At 33.8% G+C, this 10,095-nt stretch overlaps 1 pseudogene; it reads left to right on the forward strand.

Annotated features, from left to right (window-relative positions):
• Positions 1-283: 283 nt before the first annotated feature.
• On the forward strand, positions 284-9,902 carry LOC132038426 (peroxidase 3-like; annotated as a pseudogene).
• Positions 9,903-10,095: the final 193 nt, after the last annotated feature.

Genomic DNA, 10,095 nt, shown 5'->3' on the forward strand with positions numbered 1-10,095 from the left:
TCAAATGGACGTGAAAACAGCCTTCTTGAATGGAGATTTAGAGGAAGAAATCTATATGGATCAACCCGAAGGGTTCATAACTCCCGGAAAAGAGAAGTAGGTGTGTCAACTTGTTAAGTCACTTTATGGACTTAAGCAAGAACCCAAACAATGGCAAGCGAAATTTGACCAAACAATGTTAGCAAATGAATTTAAAATTAATGAATGTGATAAATGTGTTTACGTTAAGAACGTTCCAAATCACATAGTCATTGTTTGTATGTATGTTGATGATATGTTGATAATGAGCAAAGACATTGCTGACATAAATGCTACTAAGCATATGCTTGCTAGCAAGTTTGATATGAAAGACTTAGGAGTGGCTGATTTAATCCTAGGAATCAAACTTCTTAGGACTCCTGAAGGTCTAGCTTTGTCTCAAACTCATTATGTAAAGAAGGTACTTGAAAAATTCAAGTACTTGGAGTTTAAAGTTGCAAAAACTCCGATTGACGTAAACCTTGCTCTTACAAAGAATCAAGGTCAAAGCAAATCCCAGTTGGACTATGCTCGAGTGTTGGGAAGTTTGATGTATATAATGAATTGTATACGACCAGATATAGCTTGTGCAATAAGTAAACTGAGTCATTACACAAGTAATCCTGACCAAACTCATTAGATGGCAATGAAACGAGTTTTGGGGGACTTACAATCTATGTTAAGACTATGCTTTCGGTGCACCACCCGTGTCGACAAACATGGGTGTGGGTGTGGGTGTAGGATGCAAATTGGATTACAGATTTCCGAGTACTTTAACCAAAAATCGAGGGAGAAATCCACAAGTTCATATATTTTCATCAAAACAAAAAGCTATGGTGAAATTAAAGAAAATGGAATAACTTGTATATAGAAATTTCTATGTCACTCCTTTTCCTTTTATCTCCTTGCTCGATTCTCCTCTTGATCAATATTTTCTCCTCAAGCCTTATACATTGGATAAATCTCAAAATTTAGGTTTTATAACTCTATTTTTAGGATTTTGAATTATTTTTTGCCGAATCCCCGCACCTATATCCATACATTGTGATAACCCTCGTATCTTAAAATTTAGATCGTGACGAATCCGTCACATACGACGAAGACATCCGTAGACCCGTATCCGACAGTGGAATTATCACGATTGACTATGTACAATCAAAGGATAACTATGCTTTGATCCACTTAATAAATAACTAGAGGATATAGTGATGCAAATTGGTTGATAAATCATCAAAGGGAATCTCAAGATCTAGGTTCAAGGAGATCAAACAAATTTATGAATGACGGTTCAACATTGTCGTCAAACTCAATCCATTCTCATGATAAGACAATGCCGGTGAACAAAGATAAGCGCAAAGGCTTTTAATGATATTCTAAGTTTGGCCGGAGTATATCAAATTGTGTATCTACAGGATGACACGGAGGAATCACCGCAATAGTGTGAAGGGTGGAAGCGTTATGGAGAATTAAAAAATCTCTACATACGACGAAGACGGGCGTGTGTTCAACCGAAACGAACACAACAATGAGAACCAATAACTGGTTAAAGTCAAAGTGACATATGTTGATCCAGATATACGATTAAATCTACCGATAGAGAGTATATTGATAAATGTTCAAAAGGAAAGATTATGGCCAAGAACAAGTCATAATAATGATAACTCCACCTACGACCGGAAATCTCAAGTTTTTTTTTTTTCATGCATGATTTCATATATAGCCATTCCCCATGTCGTCAAACTCAATGGGGGATTGTTGAGCTTTAAATGTCTACAAACAAAGATAAAGTGAGGGACTTTTTAAAGGTTTATGAATTGGGAAATGGAGGTATATCAAAAGTGAGGGAATATGAGAGGTTGAAAAATAACCTTTCAAGCGAGCACTTCTCCCACATTGGTGGTTGAAAGTGTTATGTGTGTGCTTATATTACACACATTCTCTAGCTCATAAAGCGGTGTTCGAGAAGAGGACCACCACAACAATGAGAACCAATCGGCTCGGAATGGTTCGGTCAAATGATTTGTGATAATTTTTTGACCAGATTTATTTTATTTCCATTTTCGTTATTTAATATTTCCAATGTATTAATTAATTCACGCGAAATTTAACTTAATTAATCTTCCGATGAATTATTTTTTTTTCAATGGAATTAATTTTTTTTTTCACGGAATTGTTTCATATATAGCCATTAACGATGTGGGGGACCAACGTTGAGTTTAAAGTCCACGAAATGCATTTCACAGGGGTTTCAAAAGGTGAAATATAAATTTTTAGGGAAATGGCCTCATTTTTGGAAACAAAAGTGGAGAAAAAGAGGTTGAAAAATATTTGCTTTCGAAAGTGAGTTTTTTTTTTGCCTCTCATGAAAGTGTTATGTGTGTTTATATTAAGCAACACATTCTCTACCATTCATTGAGTTGAGAAGAGGACCGCAATTTCCATTGCCGATATTGCGTCGTCGTTCTATCGGCTCGGAAGAATTAATCCAAATGATTTGATTGATAATTTTTTTAAGACCAAATTTATTTTATTTCCATTTTCGTTATTTAATGATTTCCAATCGACATTAATTAAATCTATCTATAAAATATACATATTTAATCAAATTCCAAAATTATTTTTTTTTTTTTTTTTTTTTTATAGCCTATAGGGCAATGAAGCTAAATAGAGAGTTGACTTTCACACTTCTTTTTCTTCCTTTCTTTATCATTCTGTCAAAATACACATATAAAATTTTCTCTTTCTCATAAGGAGATTTTTTTTATATCGGAAACGAGTAATGGATGAGCATTAAGGGAGTGAGTGTGCACTGAGGCTTTGATGGATATAATGACTCTGGTAGATCAATTTATTATCTTTGCACTGAGGTTTTCGACAAGGGTGATACTAAAAGGAGTTATGTGCTTGCATTTTATAATTTTCTTTAACTATAGAGGGATTTATGGAATCGTGATCCAGGAGACACAAGTGGCTGTATTTTGGCTGTTGATACATATATCTGCTTATCCTTTTGGAAAGGAACCGAATGCTATATCTTATTTATGTAATTGCAACAAAAGTATATATTCACCCAAAAAAAAAAAAAAATGTATATAAGCAAAAGATTTAATCACTTTACCTCTTTATTAAGAAATTGTTCCCCTGAGATAGTTGGTTTTCCACGAATTTGGTAAGCCAGTAGTTGTGAAAGTTTATGTAACACCTCGTATTTTTAACTAAGCTATATTCATGATTCAGGACTTAGGAAACAAGGCGATAATTGTTATAATTAAAATTTGTTTTAGTTGTTGAAGTTCCGGATTTACGCCCAGAAATACAAACCATATAATGAAATACGGATCGTAATTCTAGCCGTATAACGGAATGCGGACCGTATTTGGTGCCCGTACACGGGAAACAGTATAAATATGCATTTTCAGTCTTTTTTTTTTTTTTTTCATCATTTCAAGCCCTGGTGCGAAGGTTCTCTCATCCTACCATTCTAATACATCAAGGTAAGCCTTTTCCAACCATTCCAAGTGAATTCTAATATGTATCTACGATTTCTAAATAAGAATGGTTTTCAAGAAAATCCACCTCAAGGATTCAAGATTAAGGCTTTTGGGATTCTTCTCAAGTTCAGACCATTAGTTACAAGTTTTGGAGCATTAACAAGTATGTAGGGTTTCTATCTACGTGTGGGAACATCATTGTTCTTCCCCACGTCACGTTCTTCCATAATTATACGGAATTTCACCAAAACTAGGGTTTCTAGCCATGTTCATGATAACCCTAAGTACATGTACCATAATATATCATGTTGTATTATTAATTCGTTATTGTGTTCTTAATAATTCATTTTGATTATTGAGAATCTGTCTGTAATCCATGAAAACCCATGCTTTGCATTCCATGGGTTCTTAAATGCAAGATATGAATTATTATGCTTATTTTCATGAAATTCTATATGCTTCCATGTTTTCATACAAGTTATACCTTATATCTATCTTCATGTTATAATACAAACACGAATCATGTTTACAATCATGTTTATATAATTCATGGGCTATTAAGCCAATTATATCCATGTTCATGTTTTGAGAATTGCACATATTATCGAGAAGGCTCAGATAGCCTGAAACTAAGTATGCCAGCGTAGGATAAGGATCGCTCCGCTCAGTTAGGACGACACCTTTATGTTTACCCATTGCAGGTTATTGGATCCATTCATGTTCATGTTCATGCCTGGTACCTCGTCAAGGTACAGGATGGCTTAGTTGATCGGGTAGAGATCAGACGCCACGTGCTTACATTTCAGTTATACTAATGCTCTCCCATTGATATCTTTACAAACTTAAAATATTTTATTCATGTTATACATATTCATGACAGATGATATTCATGTCCATATTCAGCTTATAGATACAGTTTCAGTTTCAGTTTCAGTCCTGTTATTTCATGTGCCATACTTATTTCATTCAGTTGCTTTACATACCAGTACAATTCGAATGTACAGACGTCCCCTTCTATTTGCCTGGGGCCTTGCATTTCATGATGCAGTTTTATAGGATGACGGATCAGCTCGTCACGACCTTGTACGTATCACCTATTGGTGAGCTCCATCTCATTCGGGGTATTATCTTTATTTATTTATTTATTTATTTATTGTCAGTTATGCAATTAAGGTATGTCGGAGGCCTTGTCACGGTAAACAATTTAGCAGTCCGACTCATGTCAGAGGTTTCATAGACTAGGCTAGTCAGTTATGTTATGTCAGATGTTCAGAGTCGTATAGCCAGTGTTGGCTCATTACTTGTTATATTTTCAGTCTAATTCCACATTCATGGTATATTATTATTTTCAGACTTATGATTGTTGGATGCCATGTTTACATAAGCCATGAATGTTTATATTATATTCTGCATCAGTTCATGACCCATGTTGATTTAGCAAGCCATGTGATTCGCTCGGTTACATGCAACAAGGCACCGAGCGAATTTTAAGGGGTTGCAAACATTTGTTAAAGTTGCGGGTTCGAACCTTGGTGGCAACATATCTATATTTTTTGACACCCCTTAATATGAATCCTGGCTCCGCCACTGCTTGCCTCGCTCTTTTACTATTTTTAGTGTGTAAAAGAATTTACTACTGCAGATTTTTTGTAAAAGAATTTAAGTAAGATGTTAAAAGAAACTTGAAAAATATTTTGTTAATAAGATTGATCTTTTATAAAATTTAAATTCTATTACATATAATTTTTTATGATGGGGAAAGATGTAGATCAATTACACTGATTTTTAATCACTTTGTAACTCAAGCCGACTTTATCTTTTTTGACAAATTTAGCTCTCCTAATTCAGAGTGTTATCAATTGTTTGATTTTATTTGTTATTTACTTTGTAAGTGTTTTTTTTAAATAGTATTACATATGCAATTTGACACCATTCGGTTTAAATTTCTAAATTGGACTACTAATTCACTTCTTATTATATACTTTTTCTTAATATATCAATCTAGCATGAATTTAGTTTTTCATATTTATTCTTTAACTAGAATTAAATAATTATCAACTAACTACTATATAGCTAATTCTAGTTTGCTCTTCTGTAATTTAATTATTATCGAATTTAGTAAATGAATAAATGAAAACTCCAAAAAATCGTGCAGTTTAAGAGAATAAATAAGAGTTGATTTTTCAAAAGATCACTCAACTAATGATAATTATCTCAGAATTACTTTTCTTTATTCTGTAACAGAAAAGTTATTCAATTATTGTCATTTCACCTACAAAAGTCACTCAACCTGAATATTCAGGTGATATTCCGATAGATACTGCTAAAGTGAGATTGTTTTTAAGCCAAACTTTTAAAAGTTAAAGCTATCCGTTTTAACCAGTAAATTCACACGCTCCACTTATCTTACCCGCTAAATTTGATTCTCAAGAGATACAAAGAAACAATTAATATCATTTTGTCGCAACTACAGTGTAGTTATCTTCATGCATAAAAAAGGAAAAAGAAAACCTAAGCAATACTCTGAGGTTGGTGGTTTCTGGTGAACTTGTTAGATTAATACAGCCGTGCTCTAATTTTTTTTTTTTTTTTAAAAAAAATAAATTATAATCCGAACTTTTTCTATTTCTTGACTTTGAACTAATACTCAATATTTTGATCCCCACATTGAGCTACTAATACCAAATACCTTATAGTATCTCTTAATACACAGAAAAAAAACAAAAAGCAAATGGCCTCCACCTCGAGCAATTTAACAGGAATATGCAAACAAAGCTTATCAGTAGGTATATGCTCCCTCCATCGCAATTTAAGTGTCTTAATTTAACTGGCTACAGAGTTTAAGAAATAAAGAGAGACTTTTGAATTTTGTGATCTCAAATTAAAGATGTGTGTAGTTCGTTAAAACTTGTAATCTTAAACTTGCCATGTAGAATGTTGGAATTAGAAAACTTACTAAATATAGAAAGAAACTCTTCTTGGGACACAAGAAAAAAAGGAAAGCAAGACACTTAAATTGGGACGGAGGGAGTAATATCTATTATCAAAAGAGCTGGGCCTTCCATGCACCATTATGAAGGTAGCCATGTCTCCAGGAGCAGGTAATAATAATGATATTATCAAATTAAAGTTTTTTAAAAATAGGATTACTCTATGTGTATAATATGTGAGAGATCAGTCAATATGATCATGACATATTAACCTCATTGAATGAAAGAGACGGACTCTAACGAATCTATTTTCTAATGTACAAAACAAGATGAGTGGCAACAAACTAAATGCAAGTTAGCTAAAGCAATGTGCCTATAAATTCTTTCTGATCCGTTTGGAGTTGATATGTGTAGCAACTCGAACAAAGAAAGAGACCTCTTTCAAAAGTTGCAAAAAGAAGAACTAGCAATTGAAATTTAAAATGGCTAAATATGGCGATTTTAATTTTCTAGTGTTCTGTATTCTACTAGGAATAGTGAGTTCTAGCTATGCTCAGCTACAACTCAATTTCTATGCAAAGAGCGGTCCACAAGCAGAGAAGATAATTCAAGATTATGTGCAAAAACAAATCCCAAATGTTCCGTCTCTTGCAGCTGCCTTGCTAAGGATGCATTTCCACGATTGCTTTGTCAGGGTAAGATTATACCTCATTTCATATGGAGAGTGCAAGTCTTAAAGTAATTTAGTTTTCTTAGTTTTTCAATTGGGTTTATATAGGTTGTGATGGTTCTGTACTCCTGAATTTCACTTCAAGCACGAAAAAACATCGAAAAAGTGGCCGTTCCTAATCAAACGCTGAGAGGCTTCTCATTCATAGATGGTGTGAAGAAAGCAGTTGAAGCTGAATGCCCTGGAGTTGTCTCTTGTGCAGATATTGTTGCCTTGGTCGCTAGAGACTCTGTCGTGCTCACAGTAAGTACAAACTTCAACCAACTTGTACACTAGTTTCCAACTTGCGGACTGTATTTGCTTATAGTCGAGTCCTACTCAGACCACTAACTAGAAAACCGAAATAACTAGTTATAGTAAGATTGAAATATTCTAAATTAAAGTAATTCTGAAAGGGCTTAGATAAATGGAATGTTCTTAATCAGTTAATCTCATTGTCTCTCCTTTTCTTCAGGGAGATCCTTCCTGGAAGGTTCCAACAGGTAGAAGAGATGGAAGAATATCCAACTCCTCCGAAGCCTTTGCAAACATCCCTCCTCCTACTAGTAACTTTTCCAGTCTTCAGACATGTTTTGCCAGCAAGGGTCTTGACCTAAAAGATTTGATCCTGTTGTCTGGTAAGTTTAAATTCGTACATCCGTGCTGATTTCTGTTTATGCTATATTGAAACATTCCATACATTTAGGTCTTTTGCCAAAAGGCATTATTACAATGCACTATTTTCTATCAGGTGCACATACTATTGGAGTCTCTCACTGACCGTCATTTTCATCACGTTTATACTGTTGGGGTATATACCATTAACCATGCATTTAGACATGGTATATTCTAACAATTGTCATGGTTAAAAGTCTAAGTGGGAGATTGTTGGATATATACTATTAACCATGTGTTTGGATATAGTATTTGTTATAGAACAATTATTTATTCAATTTTTAATAAAGAATTAAATAGATCATGTACTAGTATGTGTGTCCTTTACTTATATAGTAGATGATTTAGTGTATAGAGTTTAGCTTATACCCGGAAGATTAAATCGTCGATTCTTATAAGTATAAAATTTATGTTCACAATCTAAGATGGAAATTGGACAAAGCCATCGGTATGATTATAGTCCAAGATTAATATAATGCATCTTCATTATGAGAACGGTATAGTTCCGTCTTCTTGTGCTAGTACATTTTGTATGTATTGAACGAACTAGGTAGAGATAAGTGTTTTTGTACTGAATATAGAAAACAAATTCTCTAGTTCATTTAATGTACTTATACTCTTAATCTTGATATAATTATTATGATCAATGTGATTTGTTCATTATTTTAATTTATTAAAAGGTACGACTCAATTGCGGGTCTATGTATTCCTAGTAAATTGGATAATGGCAAATTACATTTGTGAAATAATAATTAGTTGATAGAATCCATGTCTCGACTTTGAGATTGATGATATACCACTTAATGGATGCTTATAAGTCTCATGTGAAAACCCTGCAGGTGGATTTTGTATCCATCGCATGATGTAAGTTAAACAGAAATATAAATGATTCAATTAGTCAATAAATTAAATTGTCGATAATTTAATTTAATTGATTGGTATACGTAATCTTAACATGGGAGTTAAATAAGTTTTAATGTATGATTTCAAAATTAATCGAGGAGTGCGATTACGATTTTTAGTGGAATAATTCGTAATTTATTATGGTAGGATTAATTCAGATTTTTTGAATTAATTCCATAATAGGAAGCCTCGTTAATTAAATTATGTGGTCCCCGCTGTGCCCGAATAATAAAGAATTGAATGGAATATTATTTCTTGGTGGAAAATAAAGACCCAACAGGTTTTGAAAAAGGGTGAAAACCCTAAACCTGTAGATATAAAATAGGGGTCTTATTCCATAAGGATGTTAAGGGTTTTAGAAGTTTCTTCAACTTTTCCATAGAAATTCGCCCACACGAATTTCACAAATTCTGGAATTATTCGGGTTACACAACAGAAGACTGCGAAACTGAAGGACGAGGATCAACTGGATGGTGTGTGCTCGTGGTTGAAGATTCGATTCTTGGTCGCGGTCACGCTTCAAGAGATAAATATCAATTTTATGTTTGATTAATATCTTGATTATGTGTTGTCTATATTACATGCAAGTTCGATCCTGGCTATTTGCTTCCGCTGCGTATGCCTGATTTCCATCATATACAATTTCACCGGAGTTTAGGGCAAAAAAGATCCATCATTAGACAGCAAATATGCAGCTAATCTTAAGATGAAGAAATGTAAATCAATCAATGACAATACCACAATTGTTGAAATGGATCCTGATAGTTCTAGTAAATTTGATCTTAGCTACTATCAGCTTGTGCTCAAGAGAAAAGGGTTATTCCAATCTGATGCAGCCTTGACAACAAGTGCGACAACAAAGTCATACATCAACCAGCTAGTACAAGGATCACTCCAACAATTTAATGCTGAATTTGGTCCAGCCATGGAGAAAATGGGCAGGATTCATGTCAAGACCGGCTCTGCTGGTGAGATTAGGAAGCATTGTGCAGCTGTGAATACTTAAGAGCAGTCTTTTCCATTTGTTCACAACTTCCAAATATTTTGTGTTTGTATTTTGTGTGTAACCTTGGTGTGAATGATTCGGGATAACATGTATCATTTCTTTTTGTAGTTATGCCAATTTGTTCTTGTATATTGATGGTTTTCTTGAAATAAAACCAAGATTTGCAGAGCTGCTTTTTCCTAGAAGAAGTTTTATTTTTTCTTTTTAATCTCTCTTTTCACCCCTGGTACTTCTCTTTTCTGAAATCCTTTTGGTGCAGCTTAAAGGAGACTCTTCGTCATGATTGAATGCTTATGGTTGATTATGGACTTGATGATGACTGAAAGTCCTTTCTAGGAATGCATAAATAGTATGCACTATTTC

Source organism: Lycium ferocissimum, chromosome 11 (genome assembly GCF_029784015.1).
Source record: "Lycium ferocissimum isolate CSIRO_LF1 chromosome 11, AGI_CSIRO_Lferr_CH_V1, whole genome shotgun sequence".
Classification (NCBI taxonomy): domain Eukaryota; kingdom Viridiplantae; phylum Streptophyta; class Magnoliopsida; order Solanales; family Solanaceae; genus Lycium; species Lycium ferocissimum.